Raw genomic sequence first — 21,671 nt, forward strand, 5'->3', positions numbered from 1 at the left:
TCCGGCCGTGAAAGTTTACATTTTAGTATGAGGAGGAGGATTGTCGACGTGAGAGAAATAGGTATGGAAGTCGATACGGATGACACAGGTGTCCAGCAGCATTCTTAGAGTTTAATAGAGCTTTAAAAGACCTGTGATCGAATGAAGTGGAAAACATAGACAACGTTCCTTCGGGGCCATTACTGGAAGTGCAACGCAGCGAGTATTCAAGTTAATATGTAGAATACCAAGAACGAAGTGCTCTGATAAAATGTGGAGTAACCCTGGCTGTGGCCTTTCGCACCTATTGCTCAATCCATACGTCGAAGAAGCAATGACGGAAGTAAAAGAAAGGTTCAAGAATGGGATTAAAATTCAAGGTGAAAGGACATCAGTGATAAGATTCCCTTACGGTATTATCCTCAGCGAAAGTGAGGAGGAATTACAGGATGCGTTGAATGAAATGGAGAGTCTAATGAGTAAAGAATATAGATGAGAGTCAATCGAAGAAAGAAGAAAGTAATGACAAGCAGCAGAAATGAGAACAGCGATAAAAGTTAATATCAGAGTTGGTGATCACGAGGTAGATGTAGTTAAGAAATTATGATACCTAGGCAGCAAAATAACCCAAGACGGACTGACCAAGGAGGACATAAAAACCAGACTAGCACTGGAAGAAAGGGCACTCCTGGCCGATAGAAGTCTACTAGTGTCAAATTTGATGAAGAAATTTCCACAGCGTTATATGGTAGTGGGACATGCATTGTGGGAAATCTGAAATGTGGTGCTACAGAAGAATGTGGAAAACAGGTGGACTGATAAGGTAAGGCATGAGGAGCCCGCATCTCGTGGTCGTGCGGTGGCGTTCTCGCTTCCCACGCCCGGGTTCCCGAGTTCGATTCTCGGCGGGGTCAGGGATTTTCTCTGCCTCGTGATGGCTGGGTGTTGTGTGATGTCCTTAGGTTAGTTAGGTTTAAGAAGTTCTAAGTTCTAGGGGACTGATGACCATAGATGTTAAGTCCCATAGTGCTCAGAGCCATTTGAACCATTTTTTTAAGGCATGAGGAGGTTCTCTGCAGACTCGGTGAGGACAAGAATATGTGGAACACGTTGTCAATATGGACAGGATAATAGGACATCTGTGAAATTATTGGTAAATAACTTCCATGATGCCATAGGAAGCTATATAGGGTAAAAACTGTAGAGGAAGGCAGAGATTCCAATACATCTAGAAATCATTGAGGACGTAGGTTGCATGTGGAACTCTGAGACGGAAAGACTGGCACGGCAGGGATTTTCGTGCCGTCCGTACCAAACCAGTACAAAGACTGGTGACTGAAAAGAGAAGAAAAATGTAGAATATGAGAGATTTCAGACTTACTATCAGACCTAAAGAAAAATAGTATCCACACAATACAGAAAAAGCAATAACAGGTAAGCGCGAAAACTGTCGTACAATTAGCTCAACAATTAAGGCATTGAGGTTGCTGACGAGAATAATACATAGGAGAAAGGGAACGAAAACTGAAGATCTGTTAGATGCTGATCAGTTTGGCTTTAGGAAAGTAACAGAGAGGCAGTTCTGACGTTGTGGTTGATAATGGAAGCAACATTCAGTACTTAAGACAGCTTCACAGGGTTTGTCACATACGGAAAGCGTTCAACAATGTAAAACAGAGTAAGATGTTTGCAAAAACAGACATAATGTCTTATGGGATAACAGCAATCAGTGATTTTATAATGTTACTTAAAATCCGTCTTGATTGCAAATTTATTATTATTATTATTATTATTCATATGACCGGTCACATTTGTGACGTAGCATGTGAAATTTGCTGCATTTGGACGGGTTACTCCTGTAACTGAAATATCAGATCTGAAGATGGTTCTGAATGAACCGAAACCGGTCATATGAATAATAAAAAAAAAATTTTTTTTGCAATCAAGACGGATTTTAAGTAACATTAGAGTAAGATGTTCTAAATTTTCAGAAAAATTCGTGTAACATATAGGGATAGACGGATACTATGCGGTTGAACTTCAAAATGTGAGTTTCACATTGTTATGGCGGGCCCGTAACTTTCATTGAATGCTGCACTAAACTTTAAAGTAACGCAGGTGCGTGGCACCACAGTCACTGGGGCTCTGCAAACCATGGTCGGAACGTTTTACCACTCATTCAATTCCTCTGCGACGCATATCCCCTCCTTGATCATAGAACCATTCGACAACCGCTTTGTGAACATCCTGCTCACTGGAAAATCTCTAAATTTATTTTCCCTCATTTTTTTTTCATTTTACGGAAAGCTGAACATCGCATAGTGCAAGATCTGGACGTCCTGCATGCGGCGGGAATTAACAGAATTTGAATGCGGAATGACAGTGGGAGCTGACGCATAGGACATTCCATTTCGGAAATCGTTTGGCTATTCAATATTCCGATATCCAAAGATCAAGATTGTGCCGAGAATACTAAATTTCACGGGTAACCTCTCGCCATAGACAATGTAGTGGTCTACGGCGTTCACTAAACGAAAAAGAGCAGCAGCCTTTGCCTACAGTTGTCAGTGCTAACAGACAAGCAGCACTGAATAAATGGATAAATTTGGCGTTATTGGACTTTGACAGGAGACGACCAACTCGAGAGCCTTTGGTAACAGCACGACATCGCCTGCAGCTCCACTCTTAGGATCGTGACCATATCGATTAGACCCTAGACAAATGTAAAACTGTGGCCTGGTCAGATGAGTCTCGATTTCAGGTGGGTTCGAGTGAGTTGCAGACCCTACGAAGCCGAGGCCCCAAATTGTGAACAATGTGCTGTGCGAGCTGGTGGTGGCTTCACAATGGTGTGGTCCGTGTTTACGTGGAATGGACAGATTCCTCTGATCCAACTGCACCAATCTCTGTCTGGAACTGGTTATGTTCGGCTGCTTGGAGACCATTCACAGCCTTTCATGGACGTCATGTTCTCCAACAATGTTGTCGTGTCACCGAGCTACAATTGTTCACGTCCGGTTTGAAGAACATTCTGGACAGTTCGAGCGAGTGATTCGGCCACCTAAGTAGCCTGACATGAAACCCAGCGAACATTTATATGATATATTAGCCAACCAATTAGCCAGTTTCTAAGATGGATTGCTGGCCGGGGTAGCCAAGCGGTTCTAGGCGCTACAGCCTGGAACCGCGCGACCGCTACGGTCGCGGGTTCGAATCCTGCCTCGTGTATGGATGTGTGATGTCCTTAGGGTAGTTAGGTTTAAGTAGTTCTAGGGGACTGATGACCTCAGAAGTTAAGTCCCATAGCGCTCAGAGCCATTTGAACCATTTTTAAAATGGATTGGTATTTACATACACTCCTGGAAATTGAAATAAGAACACCGTGAATTCATTGTCCCAGGAAGGGGAAACTTTATTGACACATTCCTGGGGTCAGATACATCACATGATCACACTGACAGGACCACAGGCACATAGACACAGGCAACAGAGCATGCACAATGTCGGCACTAGTACAGTGTATATCCACATTTAGCAGCAATGCAGGCTGCTATTCTCCCATGGAGACGATCGTAGAGATGCTGGATGTAGTCCTGTGGAACGGCTTGCCATGCCATTTCCACCTGGCGCCTCAGTTGGACCAGCGTTCGTGCTGGACGTGCAGACCCCGTGAGACGACGCTTCATCCAGTCCCAAACATGCTCAATGGGGGACAGATCCGGAGAATTTGCTGGCCAGGGTAGTTGACTTACACCTTCTAGAGCACGTTGGGTGGCACGGGATACATGCGGACGTGCATTGTCCTGTTGGAACAGCAAGTTCCCTTGCCGGTCTAGGAATGGTAGAACGATGGGTTCGATGACGGTTTGGATGTACCGTGCACTATTCAGTGTCCCCTCGACGATCACCAGTGGTGTACGGCCAGTGTAGGAGATCGCTCCCCACACCATGATGCCGGCTGTTGGCCCTGTGTGCCTCGGTCGTATGCAGTCCTAATTGTGGCGCTCACCTGCACGGCGCCAAACACGCATACGACCATCATTGGCACCAAGGCAGAAGCGACTTTCATCGCCGAAGACGACACGTCTCCATTCGTCCCTCCATTCACGCCTGTCGCGACACCACTGGAGGCGGGCTGCACGATGTTGGGGCGTGAGCGGAAGACGGCCTAAAGGTGTGCGGGACCGTAGCCCAGCTTCATGGAGACGGTTGCGAATGGTCCTCGCCGATACCCCAGGAGCAACAGTGTCCCTAATTTGCTGGGAAGTGGCGGTGCGGTCCCCTACGGCACTGCGTAGGATCCTACGGTCTTGGCGTGCATCCGTGCGTCGCTGCGGTCCGGTCCCAGGTCGACGGGCACGTGCACCTTCCGCCGACCACTGGCGACAACATCGATGTACTGTGGAGACCTCACGCCCCACGTGTTGAGCAATTCGGCGGTACGTCCACCCGGCCTCCCGCATGCCCACTATACGCCCTCGCTCAAAGTCCGTCAACTGCACATACGGTTCACGTCCACGCTGTTGCGGCATGCTACCAGTGTTAAAGACTGCGATGGAGCTCCGTATGCCACGGAAAACTGGCTGACACTGACGGCGGCGGTGCACAAATGCTGCGCAGCTAGCGCCATTCGACGGCCAACACGGCGGTTCCTGGTGTGTCCGCTGTGCCGTGCGTGTGATCATTGCTTGTACAGCCCTCTCGCAGTGTCCGGAGCAAGTATGGTGGGTCTGACACACCGGTGTCAATGTGTTCTTTTTTCCATTTCCAGGAGTGTATGTTTCGGTAACGCCCTGAATTTTGTAGAGGTTACCCATTTTCAACCGATTTGCTGCAGCTCTGTAACTGATAATAATTAGCTGTATCTGTATGTTCCTGGGTTCCTATAACGTAACACAGAACTCTGTAGAATGTCACATCAGCTAGCATTTCACGTGTGACCTGTTGTGCACAATAAGAGGTAATGTGTTCACGAACTGACTGGAGTTCATGTAACAAATACGAAGAATACGAAGACTGGTATGTGGTACAGACTGCAAAGAATTTTATTCAGTACCGTGATGTGGACTACGAACTTTTATTGATCAAGCATATTTCCAATGGCGCCGCACCACATCCGGGTACTCTAGGATAGTCATTATAAATACTTTTACACTGACTGATTAAAAAAACAAAAAAGGACTCTTGCCGAAGCTGAGCACCACAGCTGAGTTGGCACTAATTTAAATTTCCAACGAAAACCTTCACAGGTGTGTTGTTACACACCTACTGCTTTCTGATCGATTTCGTTTTTAGAACATCGACCAGGTTTCTGAGTTGTGCTGAAGTCATGATATAAATAGTATGTTTGTCGTATGTACTGTTAAAGACGAAAACCCAGAAACAATAATCACAAACGTGATTCTTGAGTTTCTCCCGGCGTATTTTATAATCAAAATATCCACGGGTATGCTGCCGGTCTATAGTGTCCAACGGGCACAATATTTCGGCGATCAAACATGTCGCCATCATCAGGTGAACTGACGGACTGAGCTCCTGTGAACGTGCCGGCACGGAGATCCGTACGCTATGGCTGCTCAGAGGGAACTGGGTTTGGTCGCGGCGGCGGCCGATTTAAATACCCTCCGCCCGCGGCGCGCTCCCTCCGCCGTCCGCGCCCAGCGCCACGGTCGCGCGGTGGAACAGATTGCGACGGCGTCTGAGATGACGTCGGTGTGATGGCTCTGTCCGCCGTGGTCGTCACAACTATACGTCTGCTCGATTTACTCTTGATTAACCCGATCGCTGGTTCCCAAGCCTTGCTAAGATTATAGCCACAGTCCCGGTTTATGAGGTCGTCATTGGTGCGAATTTCGATGGCCTCTCTAACAACGCTGTCCCAGTATCTCGACGTCTGTACCAGAATCCTCGTGCGGTCATACTCCATGGCGTGATTTTCCGACAAACAATGTTCAGCGACCGCCGACTTGCTCGGATACATCAGTCGAGTGTGCCTCTGGTGTTCACGGCATCGATCCTCGACGGTACGCATCGTCTGACCAATATACGACTTGCCACATTGACACGGAATCTGGTACACGCCGGCCTTCCTCAAACCGAGGTCATCTTTGGCGCTCCCCACCAGTGCACGAGTTTTATTTGGGGGACAAAACACAGTTCCGACCCGGTGTTTCTTCAGAATGCGGGCGATTTTCCCCGAGAGTGCGCCTGTGTATGGAATAAATGCAATGCCTACCTCCTCCCTCGTGACTTCATCCATCTCAACAGGTTGTGCTGCAGTGGGTGGGCGGAGAGCACGTTGAATCTGCCACTCTGAGTACCCATTTTTTCGAAATACAGTTCTCAGATGTTCCAATTCCTGGGGTAGACTCTCTGCGTCAGAGATAGTGCGCGCCCTATGTACTAGAGTTTTAAGTACCCCATTCCTCTGTGAAGGGTGGTGGCAGCTGTCTGCATGCAAATACAGATCAGTGTGCGTAGCCTTCCGATACACCCCATGACCTAGGGTGCCGTCAGCCCTTCTCTTGACCAAGACGTCAAGGAAAGGTAATTTACCCTCCGTTTCAGTCTTCATAGTGAATTTGATGTTGGGGTGTATGGAATTCAAGGAGTTTGTCCAGACCATGTGGCCAGATGACGAACGTGTCCTCCACGTAACGGAAAAGCAAATACATATCAATTCGGATGACGACAGGGCTTCTTCCTCGAAGTTCTCCATGTACAAATTCGCTACCACCGGTGAGAGTGGGCTACCCATGGCGACTCCCTCCGTTTGTTCGTAGTATTCTCCATTAAAAAGAAAATACGTGGAAGTCAAGACATGCCTAAAAAGTTCAGTGGTCTTCTCATCAAACTTCTGACTAATCAATTCTAGTGACTCTCGCAGGGGTACCCTCGTAAACAAGGAAACGACATCAAAACTCACCATGATATCTGACTCATCCAACCTGAAGCTATCAAGGCGTTTAACAAAATCCACGGAATTACGGATGTGATGAGGGCATTTACCCACATAAGGACTTAATATTCCCGTCGGGTATTTGGCCAACAAATATGTAGGTGCCCTGATGTTATTGTTACCCCAAGGTCCGGTACCGCCTAGACTATATGGACTCCCGAAGGTTCACAAAGAAGGGGTACCATTACGCCCCATTGTCAGCAACATCAGGGCACAAACGGAGGGAGTCGTCATGGGTAGCCCACTCTCACCGGTGGTAGCGAATTTGTACATGGAGAACTTCGAGGAGGAAGCCCTGTCGTCATCCGTATGGAAACCTACTTGCTTTTTCCGTTACGTGGACGACACGTTCGTCATCTGGCCACATGGTATGGATAAACTCCTTGACTTCCTTACACATCTAAACTCCATACACCCCAACATCAAATTCACTATGGAGACTGAAACGGAGGGTAAATTACCTTTCCTTGACGTCTTGGTCAAGAGAAGGGCGGACGGCACCCTAGGTCATGGGGTGTATCGGAAGGCTACGCACACTGATCTGTATTTGCATGCAGACAGCTGCCACCACCCTTCACAGAGGAATGGGGTACTTAAAACTCTAGTACATACGGCGCGCACTATCTCTGACGCAGAGAGTCTACCCCAGGAATTGGAACATCTGAGAACTGTATTTCGAAAAAATGGGTACTCAGAGTGGCAGATTCAACGTGCTCTCCGCCCACCCACTGCAGCACAACCTGTTGAGATGGATGAAGTCACGAGGGAGGAGGTAGGCATTGCATTTATTCCATACACAGGCGCACTCTCGGGGAAAATCGCCCGCATTCTGAAGAAACACCGGGTCGGAACTGTGTTTTGTCCTCCAAATAAAACTCGTGCACTGGTGGGGAGCGCCAAAGATGACCTCGGTTTGAGGAAGGCCGGCGTGTACCAGATTCCGTGTCAATGTGGCAAGTCGTATATTGGTCAGACGATGCGTACCGTCGAGGATCGATGCCGTGAACACCAGAGGCACACTCGACTGATGTATCCGAGCAAGTCGGCGGTCGCTGAACATTGTTTGTCGGAAAATCACGCCATGGAGTATGACCGCACGAGGATTCTGGTACAGACGTCGAGATACTGGGACAGCGTTGTTAGAGAGGCCATCGAAATTCGCACCAATGACGACCTCATAAACCGGGACTGTGGCTATAATCTTAGCAAGGCTTGGGAACCAGCGATCGGGTTAATCAAGAGTAAATCGAGCAGACGTATAGTTGTGACGACCACGGCGGACAGAGCCATCACACCGACGTCATCTCAGACGCCGTCGCAATCTGTTCCACCGCGCGACCGTGGCGCTGGGCGCGGACGGCGGAGGGAGCGCGCCGCGGGCGGAGGGTATTTAAATCGGCCGCCGCCGCGACCAAACCCAGTTCCCTCTGAGCAGCCATAGCGTACGGATCTCCGTGCCGGCACGTTCACAGGAGCTCAGTCCGTCAGTTCACCTGATGATGGCGACATGTTTGATCGCCGAAATATTGTGCCCGTTGGACACTATAGACCGGCAGCATACCCGTGGATATTTTGATAATAATCACAAACGTTTTGACGACAGTCTGGCGGAAGTAAAGCGAGCAGACACAAAATGTTGCGTTCAGTATATGGAGTACTGAAGATGTTCTAATTACGAAACCGGTCGTAACACAAAAAATGTGTAATAACACAGCTGAGATGGTTTTCATTAATCATTAAAAAGAATAATTCTTATTTACTTATGTGGTGCTTCATGCTCAACCTACAGTAATGACCTGCACCATGGTCATGAAGGTTGGAGCTCACTATGTATTGTCCTGCGTTTGAGGTTGTGGTGTTTCCGTATTTTAGCTGATGTCAAGTGGTCTGAACTGATACTCTTGTCGGTAGTAACTGCAAAACTTGGGAAGCTGCAAAGATCGATCTGTTACGATTCCCTCAAAGTACATATTACAAGGAATATTTAATATTATTCTCCACATGGTAAATATATCCTGTTCCTTCGATTATCAATGTGCCTGACATTTCAGTCGTTTAATAACTCGCAGGCTGTGAATTCGTTTGTGACGTTTCTCCAGAAGACAGCATGAGGGGAGTTATATGGATGTAATCTGAAATATCATTTCTGAGGGATGCTTAAAAGTTTGTCATGGCATGGAGACAAATGTGTTCATTTTTTTTGACGTGTAGTAATGCTTTATTAATCTGCTTATTTGTACTGAGGTAATACACCAAGTCCCACCTGTCGGTCAGATTATTTCGACAACCGCGGCCTACGCTATCGGATAAATTCAAAGGTCAGTCATGCTCAGTGGGTTGTGTTTTGTTCAGGACATTTCACATATGTTGCATCTGATGCGCCAGTTCCCAGGTGACATTTTCAATCAGAATCCCTGATAGTGACGGTGCAACGTGCGTATATAACCCACCTCCATAACCTTTTTAAAAAAGAAGTGGCCTTTCATATAGTACCATCTCTCGCCAGTGGAACATACAGGCAACAGTATGGGATGTGAACAGAATCACTCTCATGCCACACAAGAACTGAAATTTCAATAGTAAACTTTTGATAGCTATATCCTCCCGAAGTACGCCTTGAGCTAGAGACTGTTAGAATTTTGTTTGTGTGTACAATTTTTCCATAAGAACATGTTAATTTATTTCCTCTTTATTTAGCTTGAGACTGTAAGTTAACTTTACAATTTGTATAATTATCGTTTGCTAATGCTACATGGCCGGCCGGAGTGGCCGAGCGGTTCTAGGCGCTACAGTCTGGAACCGTGCGACCGCTACGGTCGCAGGTTCGAATCCTGCTTCGGGCATGGATGCGTGTGATGTCCTTAGGTCAGTTAGGTTTAAGTAGTTCTAAGTTCTAGGGGACTGATGACCACAGCAGTGAAGTCCCATAGTGCTCAGAGTCATTTTTAATGCTACATGACATGAGCTATATTAACATTATTTCATACACCGGCATTAAAATAAAATAAAAGTGTCTAGATCTTCATTTGCTAATAAAGTTATTGTTATTACTGCCGTTTAAGAAGGAATGAAATACTCTAGAATCATTCTACAATTTTCACGTTAAGATCAGCTTTCTTATTGGAAGTAAAAGGCACGTATATAACAATGTTATCATTCAGTTATGGTTTCTGTACCCGTATGAAGTGTTTTAAGTTTCAATAACCAATTTTTTTTTACACGCACTACAACGCAGTGCAAATTTCTGCTGGCAACTAGTGCCACAGACCGAGTTAGAGAACAAGAAAAATTGATTTTTAAATTAAATGCAACATGTGTGCTCAAAACATATTGAGTCAAACTAAAATGAGTAGTCATACCAATGTGCACTGAATGTTAGGCCAGTATCACTGTATTTTGCCATCATTCCCGACGGAGGAAAAGTAACTCAAATTATTTCACATAACGGTCTGCTGCAGTTTAATCTGAGACGAGAAGTATAATAAAGTAAAAATTTGTATGAAAGCACTCGTCAGTGTTGGTATTGAATAAAATACTTTTTTAAAATTTTATTTTTTGGGGTGTCCATATCCTCAACATACACTCCTGGAAATGGAAAAAAGAACACATTGACACCGGTGTGTCAGACCCACCATACTTGCTCCGGACACTAAGAGAGGGCTGTACAAGCAATGATCACACGCACGGCACAGCGGACACACCAGGAACCGCGGTGTTGGCCGTCGAATGGCGCTAGCTGCGCGGCATTTGTGCACCGCCGCCGTCAGTGTCAGCCAGTTTGCCGTGGCATACGGAGCTCCAACGCAGCCTTTGACACTTGTAGCATGCCGCGACAGCGTGGACGTGAGCCGTATGTGCAGCTGACGGACTTTGAGCGAGGGCGTATAGTGGGCATGCGGGAGGCCGGGTGGACGTACCGCCGAATTGCTCAACACGTGGGGCGTGAGGTCTTCACAGTACATCGATGTTGTCGCCAGTGGTCGGCGGAAGGTGCACGTGCCCGTCGACCTGGGACCGGACCGCAGCGACGCACGGATGCACGCCAAGACCGTAGGATCCTACGAAGGGCCGTAGGGGACCGCACCGCCACTTCCCAGCAAATTAGGGACATTGTTGCTCCTGGGGTATCGGCGAGGACCATTCGCAACCGTCTCCATGAAGCTGGGCTACGGTCCCGCACACCGTTAGGCCGTCTTCCGCTCACGCCCCAACATCGTGCAGCCCGCCTCCAGTGGTGTCGCGACAGGCGTGAATGAAGGGACGAATGGAGACGTGTCGTCTTCAGCGATGAGAGTCGCTTCTGCCTTGGTGCCAATGATGGTCGTATGCGTGTTTGGCGCCGTGCAGGTGAGCGCCACAATCAGGACTGCATACGACCGAGGCACACAGGGCCAACACCCGGCATCATGGTGTGGGGAGTGATCTCCTACACTGGCCGTACACCACTGGTGATCGTCGAGGGGACACTGAATAGTGCACGGTACATCCAAACCGTCATCGAAGCCATCGTTCTACCATTCCTAGACCGGCAAGGGAACTTGCTGTTCCAACAGGACAATGCACGTCCGCATGTATCCCGTGCCACCCAACGTGCTCTAGAAGGTGTAAGTCAACTACCCTGGCCAGCAAGATCTCCGGATCTGTCCCCCATTGAGCATGTTTGGGACTGGATGAAGCGTCGTCTCACGGGGTCTGCACGTCCAGCACGAACGCTGGTCCAACTGAGGCGCCAGGTGGAAATGGCATGGCAAGCCGTTCCACAGGACTACATCCAGCATCTCTACGATCGTCTCCATGGGAGAATAGCAGCCTGCATTGCTGCGAAAGGTGGATATACACTGTACTAGTGCCGACATTGTGCATGCTCTGTTGCCTGTGTCTATGTGCCTGTGGTTCTGTCAGTGTGATCATGTGATGTATCTGACCCCAGGAATGTGTCGATAAAGTTTCCCCTTCCTGGGACAATGAATTCACGGTGTTCTTATTTCAATTTCCAGGAGTGTATTTTGAGAATGAAAATATGATCCAGGTAGGCTATATTCTGTATGTCATCCGCGCAATTGGCCAATTTCAACCATGATTGATTTTCAAGCATACATTTTACATTCTAATACATCGCTGATACATGTGGACAGGGTAAACGTCGTGTTTCTGTGAGTATGTGACACAAAATAAGTACAATAGTGTACATGATTACGTCCATTAGCCGACACAAGGGAAAGCTGCGTATCACGGTATGGGCCTATACTTGGACCACGTTCTGGCCTCACTACAAACTACTCTCTGGCTGGATGGCAGAGGACACTTTACTCAGTGTTACCGCAGATAGACTGTGCGTTCTTACGGTGTTGGTTCCGACCAGCCGACTCTTCGGCCTTGCCATGCTACACTCTTCCCTGCAGATTACTATGTGCTACTTTTCTCCAGGTTGTACTGATATGTTCTTCCTTTTTGACATGGCGGTTTATAATGGTTATGGAATGTCATACATCTGATTATGATGTCACAATGTATCTGAAAATGGTCTGCTTATCATTGAAACTGGTGCTATAACAGAGTGACAAATCAGTTGTGTGCTAACCACGATTTTTCAAAAAATTTCTAAAGGCTGTAAAGCTTCGTCGCCTCAAAATATAATTCTTATCACTTTTTTCTCCAGTTCAGTGAGTAAAATATTTCTATGTGCCCACTTATCTTGTTTCTTGTAGAAGAATGAATTTGTCATTCATTTTATTTAATATACTGGAAGTAACTTTTGTTGCAGCTGTTATTGATTTAAGTTCATGAAAGATAAAGGAAGGAACTTAAGTCTTCATTCGCAAACGTGTCTTATTTTATTTTTATTGTTAAGTGCGATACGGCTCGAGCTCTGAAGGCCCAAATTCAGGTGCTCAACATATTATTCATTGTTCTTACAATTTAATCCCCTCTGATCCGTTAAGTAAGTTCATTTTGATGTCATTACGTAACAAATGTGACTAAGGTAAAACAACTGGCATAAATAATTTACTTCTTCTGTTAACAGGTGTGCAGACTTTCAGCGCATGATATTTACGTTGTACGAACGCAGGTTTAAACATTATATTCAATTTCTCTTCACATAATAATGTTTTCCATATCTGGGTACGTTAAAAAATATAAATATGTCAAAACAGAGCAGTCCACAAATACACTGCATTTTTAGTACGAAGACGTGACTTGCTTCCAATATATTTCAGACGTGAATTGCATTCTGTAAGTTACTATAAGTTATATTGGAACAAAAATTCAGCAGAGGTATTGCACAAACTGTGACTGTTGAAGCCTGTTTTGCTCATTGTAATATTTTCGGAAATATTTTCTTGGTACAAGAGAATTTAAAGTGGTTCTAACATGTCTAGAGTCATAAAGAATCTATTCATCCGTTAGTAGGGACAAGTCTAGCCCTATGGTCAGTAATAATTTGAGATTTATGTTTGACTTACAGTGAGATTATCCTGGACCTTATTTAGTAAATGTTTTCAAGTATATGTGGTCAAGAAACTGGTTCAAATGGCTCTGAGCACTATGGGACTGAAAATCTGAGGTCATCAGTTCCCTAGAACTTAGAACTACTTAAACCTAACTAGCCTAAGGACATCACACACATCCATGCCCGAGGCAGGATTCGAACCTGCGACCGTAGCGGTCTTGCCGTTCCAGACTGAAGCGCCTAGAACCGCTCGGCCACAGCGGCCGGCTTATGTGGTCAGCTATCGTGGATTTTTTTATGGTGGGTGAGACTAAAGACATCGTTAGTTTAGCGTATTTGAAAACAATTCCAGTTTTTGTTATTCAGGAGGTGCACAACTGTTGCAATGTAGGATACATTTCTCACTGTTGTGTGAGGTTGGTGTTAGGGTTAATGTATGAGGAGAGTTATGACGAAGGTTGAAGTCTGTAAGGATTGATATGTTTATACAAGCAACCCTAAGATAAGTTAAAATGTTGTGTGTTTACATACCATATTTTAAGGACTGTTAGGCGCTATGGACTATAAGATGCACCTTAATTTTCAGGCACTTTTTTAAAAAAATTACATTTTTATCATTTTTATTAGATTGCAAAGCCAGACCAAAAATACTTCTTAGTTTATAAAACCGAACGTACTTTTAAAATTCCTGAAAATTGTCATCTTCTGCTTTTGACCATTTTGCGTTCAGTCCTCTATGTGCACATTAAGTCTTCCTCATTTTTTCCGAAGTTCTTCATTAGCCCGCCAATCGCTAATGGTTTTTTTTTCTGTCGGTGGAGGGCCGAAATCCCACTCACCCGCTCTGTTTCCATGTTATTCTGCATATGCTATTACTTTCAATTTATAGCCCGCATCATTTGAACACCTTATAATTTTTTCCATTGCGAGACTAGCTGCCGGCAAAACTATTCTGCTGTTACCGATAACACAAATCACTTTCAATTCATGTTCACCGACACCGTAGACTGCAATGACGCATCATAGGCTAGACGCATCATAGGCTAGACATAGGCTAGGCAGGCGGGAAGGAGACGGTGTTAGCAAACTTGTGAATCCTCTCTCAATGCGTCGGTGCACTGCTGCTGCTAGTTGAATCCAATATTATCAATAGAGACAGGTTCCTCGCGGCATTGAATATATGACGATTTTTAAGACTGGTGGGAATTTTAAATTAAACATTGTAGATTGCTTTATTAAAATTAATTAATTATAAAAAATTAAATTAAACATTGTAGATTTTAATAAAGGAAACAAAAGAAAAATTCGGGGTAGGAATTAAAATCCATGGAGAAGAAATAAAAACATTGAGGTTCGCCGATGACACTGTAATTCTGTCAGAGACAGCAAAGGACCTGGAAGAGCAGCTGAACGGAATGCACAGTGTCTTGAAAGGAGGATATAAGATGAACACCAACAAAAGCAAAACGAGAATAATGGAATGTAGTCGGGTGAAGCTGAGGGTATTATATTAGGAAATGAGACGCTTAAAGTAGTAAATGAGTTTTGTTATTTGGGGAGCAAAATAAGTGATGATGATCGAAGTAGAGAGGATATAAAATGTAGACTGGCAATGGCAAGGAAAGCGTTTCTGAAGAAGAGAAATTTGTTAACATCGAGTATAGATTTAAGTGTCAGGAAGTCATTTCTGAAAGTATTTGTATGGAGTGTAGCCATGTATGGAAGCGAAACATGGACGATAAATAGTTTAGACAAGAAGATCATAGAAGCTTTTGAAATGTGGTGCTACAGAAGAATGCTGAAGATTAGATGGGTAGATCACATAACTAATGAGGAAGTATTGAATAGGATTGGGGAGAAGAGAAGTTTGTGGCACAACTTGACCAGAAGGAGGGATCGGTTGGTAGGACATATTCTGAGGCATCAAGGGATCACTAATTTAGTATTGGAGGGCAGCGTGTAGGGTAAAAATCGTGGAGGTGAGAGCAAGAGATGAACACACTACGCAGATTCAGAAGGATGTAGGTTACAGTAGGTACTGGGAGATGAAGAAGCTTGCACAGGATAGAGTAACATGGAGAGCTGCATCAAACCAGTCTCACGACTGAAGACAGCAACAACAACAACACAGATTTTCATATTAATTTTGAGTACAAGACGCATCTAAATTTTGAAGGCACTTTTTTGAAGAAATGAGTGCGTCTTATAGTCCATAAAATACGGTATTAAGACCAAGGACATCTGCCAAACAAGAATAATGTCAGAATACATTTCACACACTTGGAGATTTGTCCTAAGAGTTCTAAATGCATCGCGCAAAACCTCGTTGGTGGGTTAAGTTCCTTGTTCTTTCTTATACTGGTCACTTAAGCAGAATAATTTGGCTCTTACCTGCCCATTGGGTTTGTTGTTTCAAAATTTAAAATTTCCGTGATTGTCAAAAATGGTTCAAATGGCTCTGAGCACTATGGGACTCAACATCTGAGGTCACCAATCCCGTAGAACTTAGAACTACTTAAACCTAACTAACCTAAGGACAACACACACATCCATGCCCGAGGCAGGATTCGAACCTGCGACCGTAGCAGTCGCGCGGTTCCAGACTGAAGCGCCTAGAACCGAATGGCCACCGCGGCCGGCCGTGATTGTCTTTTGGTCAGAATCATTAATAATCTATTCATCCGTCAGTAGGGACAAGATTAGCCCCCACAACCGGTAGTAATTTGAGACTTTCTTTTAGCCTTAAGATCAGTTACTTCGCATGATAACGAGAGGGATAATACAATAAATTCCACAATGAAACATATGGTCCACTTTACTGAAACAAATAATTTTTTGTACTCACCTATCCGAGATTTCTAGTTCTTCTGCTATCTAGATCAATGTTCCAGAATGAGATTTTCACTCTGCAGCGGAGTGTGCCCTGATATGAAACTTCCTGACAGATTAAAGGTGTGTGCCGGACCGAGACTCGAACTCGGGACCTTTGCCTTTCGCGGGTATGTGCTCTACCAACTGAGCTAACCAAGCACGACTCACGACCAGTCCTCACAGCTTCAGTTCTGCCAGTACTTCGTCTCCTACCATCCAAACTTCACACAAGCTCTTCTGCGAACATTGCTGAACCAGCACTCATGTAAGAAAGGATATTGCGGAGACATGGCTTAGCCACAGCCTGGGGGATGTTTCTAGAATGCGATTTTCACTCTGCAGCGGAGTGTGCACTGATACGAAACTTAGATTAAAACTTGCCCAAGCAAGCTGTGAGGACGAGTCGTGAATCGTGCTTGGGTAGCTCAGTTGGAAGAGCACTTGCCCGCGAAAGACAAAGGTCCCGAGTTCGAGTCTCGGTCCGGCACACAGTTTTAATCTGTCAGGAAGTTTTAGATCGAAGTTGTTAAGGCTCAGATGTTTTTCACCCAGGGTCTGATTACATGTAATCCTATGTAATTTACATTCTGATGGAGATCGACTTACTGCTGTCGATACCATGGTCAGTTTGACAATAATTTTGTGCAACCGAGGTGGCTGTACATACAATCTCTGATGAAGATAATATAGTAACCAATCCTCAGGTGCGGAGAGTCGCAGTAAGAACCAGAAGCGATCGAAGTTCGCGAGACACCAGAATAAGTCTCCGTTTTTCGCACTTGCACCTCTGAAGCCTGTGTACTGGTAGGCTCGTTGTTTTGTTATCGTAGGCGATTGACCGGGGCGTATTGCGGGGTGTCGGCACGGGAAGGTCAAAGGCGATCGCGTGACAGTGTCCGACGCGTCGCAGCCGCCGCCGCCCCCGCCACCCTGTATAAATAACGTGGCGTCGGCCGTGGCGCTGCTGCCGGTGGCTGGGGGTGGGGGTGGGGGCGGTTGCCATGGAGACGGGGCGTCGCGACGCGCGCTGCGCGGCCGGCGCCGGGGCGCTCAGTCTCACCGGCGCGACCGCCCGAGACGGGCCGCGTGACGTCACGCATTTCCGGGTGAATTCGGCCAATCAGGACGGCGAGTGTTTGTTCCGCAATAGGGTCAGTACTGCCAACGCATTCACTTTCTGGCTTCGAGCAAACCGATTGAAAGTGAGAACTGTGGAAACGCTGATCGGTGATACTCCCTTTATTTCTACCCAAACTGAACTATGTTCAGCTAATTTCTCTCATTCTGAATTTAATTTTTCGAAGCACAAAAATGCCCGGATATTCGCTCAAAGTAGTGTTGTTATCTGAAGCGGTAATTGTGTATTTCAGGATAAGATAATAATTACTGTCATAGCTAGTTGTGTCATCCAAAGAAATGCCACACGGTGGTTGCTCTACCTTATCAGCATGGTCCCTTTGTAGCTTTCAACAATTATGATAGCAAAATGTGCATGGCCGAGTGTACATTTTGACTACACGTGTAATATACCGGGGAAACTATTGTGAAGTTTCGCTCTCGTTGGCATTATTTTTAGTATTCCATCTTGGTCTCTAAATAGTCGTAACTGAACTTTTAACCTTTAAATGAAATCATGTGTGTGTCTGTGAACTTAGAAATACAGAAAATATTGTGTAGTTTACTAGTAAGCGATCTGCATTAATATATGAATACCATCTCCCTCCTTTTCGACCTTTTTCATGCTCTCCCGGCATTTTGTCGTGATATAATGAAGAAAGTGTATCTGTCCATTGTTAATATTCGTTGAAACATTTTTACTGGGGACACAACGTGCGTGAACAGACGTTCTAAGACTTTATTTACATATCTACAATCGTAGGAAAGTTACTATTATTTACGCGTGTGACTTGGAACAGACGGACTTTTCCCATCTCATTTTTAGGTAGCTGTTTAAGGTAAGTAATCTTTATTCCTATCGTAGAAAGAAAAATTCAATAAGCAGTCTGCACTTAACAAGAGCCTAAAGCAAATCTCGAAAAAATACATATTAAAAAAGCGAAGTTTCACTGCTTGTTTAAAGAAATGAACTGAAGTGTGTATGAACTTCTGCCTGTCGTGACCATTCACTCTCAGAAAGTAAACAGCTTGAGATCTGTAAGTCCGACATAAAGATTCTGTTATTCATCATTCTCTTGCAGATTTCCATTTTATCCCGGCCGATTTGTATACAAAATTTTAATAAATAAAAGTGTTTGTAGCTGATTTTTTTGAGTTCACTATGTTTGATACCCTTATTTAACAATAATATTATCCCTTTCGTTGATCGCTTTTCGTATTTTCTGATAGCTCATCATGCCAGGCGAGTTAACGATCTGTAGTTTCCGTATAGCTTCTATTACTCCTCGATTTCCGTTTCAAACGTATTATCACTAATGCCGTCAGACGCCAAAATTGTGCGTGCTCTTTAATGTATCATACACACACACCTTCCAGCTTCTCTCGTTTCCTTCGGTACACCGCTTTTAACGCTAGCCTGGATTAGGACGTTTCTTTGACAGCTGGTCACACTACTCAGCATTTTTTTAAACTGTATAGTGTAATCCACAGTACGATGAAATATTTCATTGTGTTACAACATGTACAAAACTTTTATACTGAAAAAGTGGAAACTGCGTGCAGTATTTTTCAAAGCAGACGGTTATCAGATCCATTTAATGTTTGAAGTTATATCCACCAACACTGGGGCGATGTTATTTTCGATGTCTTCCTTCATAGCATTCTTCTGTGGTACAAATATCTCTTACGATACAGAACACATATAGAATGGTTCCACGGTGGTGAAAATACGGAATTCACATTTCAGAGACCGAGCGAGGTGGCGCAGTGGTTAGACACTGGACTCGCATTCGGGAGGACGACGGTTCAATCCCGTCTCCGGCCATCCTAATTTAGGTTTTCCGTGATTTCCCTAAATCGTTTCAGACAAATGCCGGGATGGTTCCTTTGAAAGGGCACGGCCGATTTCCTTCCCAATCCTTCCCTAACCCGAGTTTGCGCTCCGTCTCTAATGACCTCGTTGTCGACGGGACGTTAAACACTAACCACCACCACCACCACATTTCAGAGGAGCCGTTTCAGAATCACGGGCCGGCCGGTATGGCCGTGCGGTTCTAAGCGCGTCAGTTTGGAACCGCGTGACCGCTACGGTCGCAGGTTCGAATCCTGCCTTGGGCATGGATGTGTGTGATGTCCTTAGGTTAGTTAGGTTTAAGTAGTTATAAGTTCTAGGGGACTGATAACCTCAGTAGTTAAGTCCCATAGTGCTCAGAGCCATTTGAACCATTTTTCAGAATCACGGTTCTGTTATCCTAATTGACGTTTTTGTGGTAGTCACCTGGGGGACACGCTAAATATGAGGTGGAAACAAATTAGATCTTCTTCGATAGCGTAAATGTGCGTAAACCGAAGTGGTTCACCAAACAAATTTACTACAAAGTTCCGAAAAAACTAAAACGTGTCTCGACGGCCTCAAACAATTAAGAAGAATAATTACGAGATATACAGACATTTGTCAGTGTTTATCGTCTGATTCGAACCACCACCTTTAATGTGAAGCTATTAGAGGAGGAGGAGGAGGAGATTAGTGTTTAACGTCCCGTCGACAACGAGGTCATTAGAGACGGAGCGCAAGCTCGGGTGAGGGAAGGATGGGGAAGGAAATCGGCCGTGCCCTGCCAAAGGAACCATCCCGGAATTTGCCTGTAGCGATTTAGGGAAATCACGGAAAACCTAAATCAGGATGGCCGGAGACGGGATTGAACCGTCGTTCTCCCGAATGCGAGTCCAGTGTGCTGACCACTGCGCCACCTCGCTCAGTATGGATCTATTAGTGAGGGTCACACTATGTTATTGGAATTGTTAAAAACTTGGAAACTGTTGAAAACTTTTCCGGGTAAGAGACGACATCGTCACAATGTTGTGTAGACCAATGTATCAACCGCCGTATCAAGTTGTGTTCATCAGCCTTTTGTGTTGAGTGAGTGCACAAACAGCCATGACGATGGGAGCCGGCGTCTGTTGTTGTGATTCATTTCACCAAGATCTTTCACAATTCCGCTCATCTTTCGTAAACTTCTCTTGGAGCAAAGTGGCTGTCTATTTATTTCCGTATTCATTTTTTCTTGTAATCTCGGCACTCGCCGCATATAATCTGTGGTGTCACCGCCAGACACCACACTTGCTAGGTGGTAGCCTTTAAATCGGCCGCGGTCCGCTAGTATACGTCGGACCCGCGTGTCGCCACTGTCAGTGATTGCAGACCGAGCGCCGCCACACGGCAGGTCTAGAGACACTTCCTAGCACTCGCACCAGTTGTACAGCCGACTTTGCTAGCGATGGTTCACTGACAAATTACGCTCTCATTTGCCGAGACGATAGTTACCATAGCGTTCAGCTACGTCATTTGCTACGACCTAGCAAGGCGCCATTATCATTTGCTATTTATCTTGTGATGCATGTACCATCAGACCGATGTTCACCAATTATGGATTAAAGTTAAGTATTCCAGAAGCTCCGTACTTTTTTTACTAGACTTAACTCCTTTAAATGTTCCAGACCTCACGCCAGCCTGCGTGAGCTTAAACGCGTGCCTTTCGGCTTCCTCATAGTGGCTTGGCTGTCTTGCCAAGTCACAACATAATCTAATGTTGGTTGTGTCTCCAGATATTTACCGAAAGTTGTATAAACTCCGATTAAACATTTACTTCTTGATTTGTAATGTAGTTTAGGAATTTGCAGTAACTTGTGAAGTTATATTTAAGCGCAGCATCCTATAGAAATAACCGTGAAATACCATCAAAGCGAAAAAAACAGTGGAGTCAACAAATGGGGTGAATTAATAGTACAGTCCACTCTTCATCCCCCACCCCAGACCACACCCGCATCCCCTGCTACCCACCCCTATGCAATCTACCCTTATTGGGACACCTGCATGTCACCTACAAGTTCTCATTCAATCTGTTTGTGCTTCTTTAGCTGACACGTTGTTGGCGACTTATTCACCGTTCATGTCACCCTCTGTGTAGGTATCAATAATGTCGATCTCGATGAATCTCATAGATATTTAGTACGTCCACAATACTGAACAATATCACATATAACGAGATTTCTTTTACAGTGCCCCTATTTTCTAAATATTTATTGAATCTCCTCCCGCATACTTACTTGATACTTCGTTCAACAGAGGCCATTTGTCTTTATCTCTTAAGCGTGTTTTAGTGTTTCAAGACGTGTTATTTGTGTCTGTAGATTTCCACAAACAGTGCAGTCTAGTGCGATGGGATCTGGCGCCGCAATCATAGATATCTGTCTCACGTTTCTCTATCTTCCGTAGATATTCAATCTATTGTCTGA

The sequence above is a fragment of the Schistocerca cancellata genome, chromosome 2, assembly GCF_023864275.1.
Source record: "Schistocerca cancellata isolate TAMUIC-IGC-003103 chromosome 2, iqSchCanc2.1, whole genome shotgun sequence".
NCBI lineage: Eukaryota > Metazoa > Arthropoda > Insecta > Orthoptera > Acrididae > Schistocerca > Schistocerca cancellata.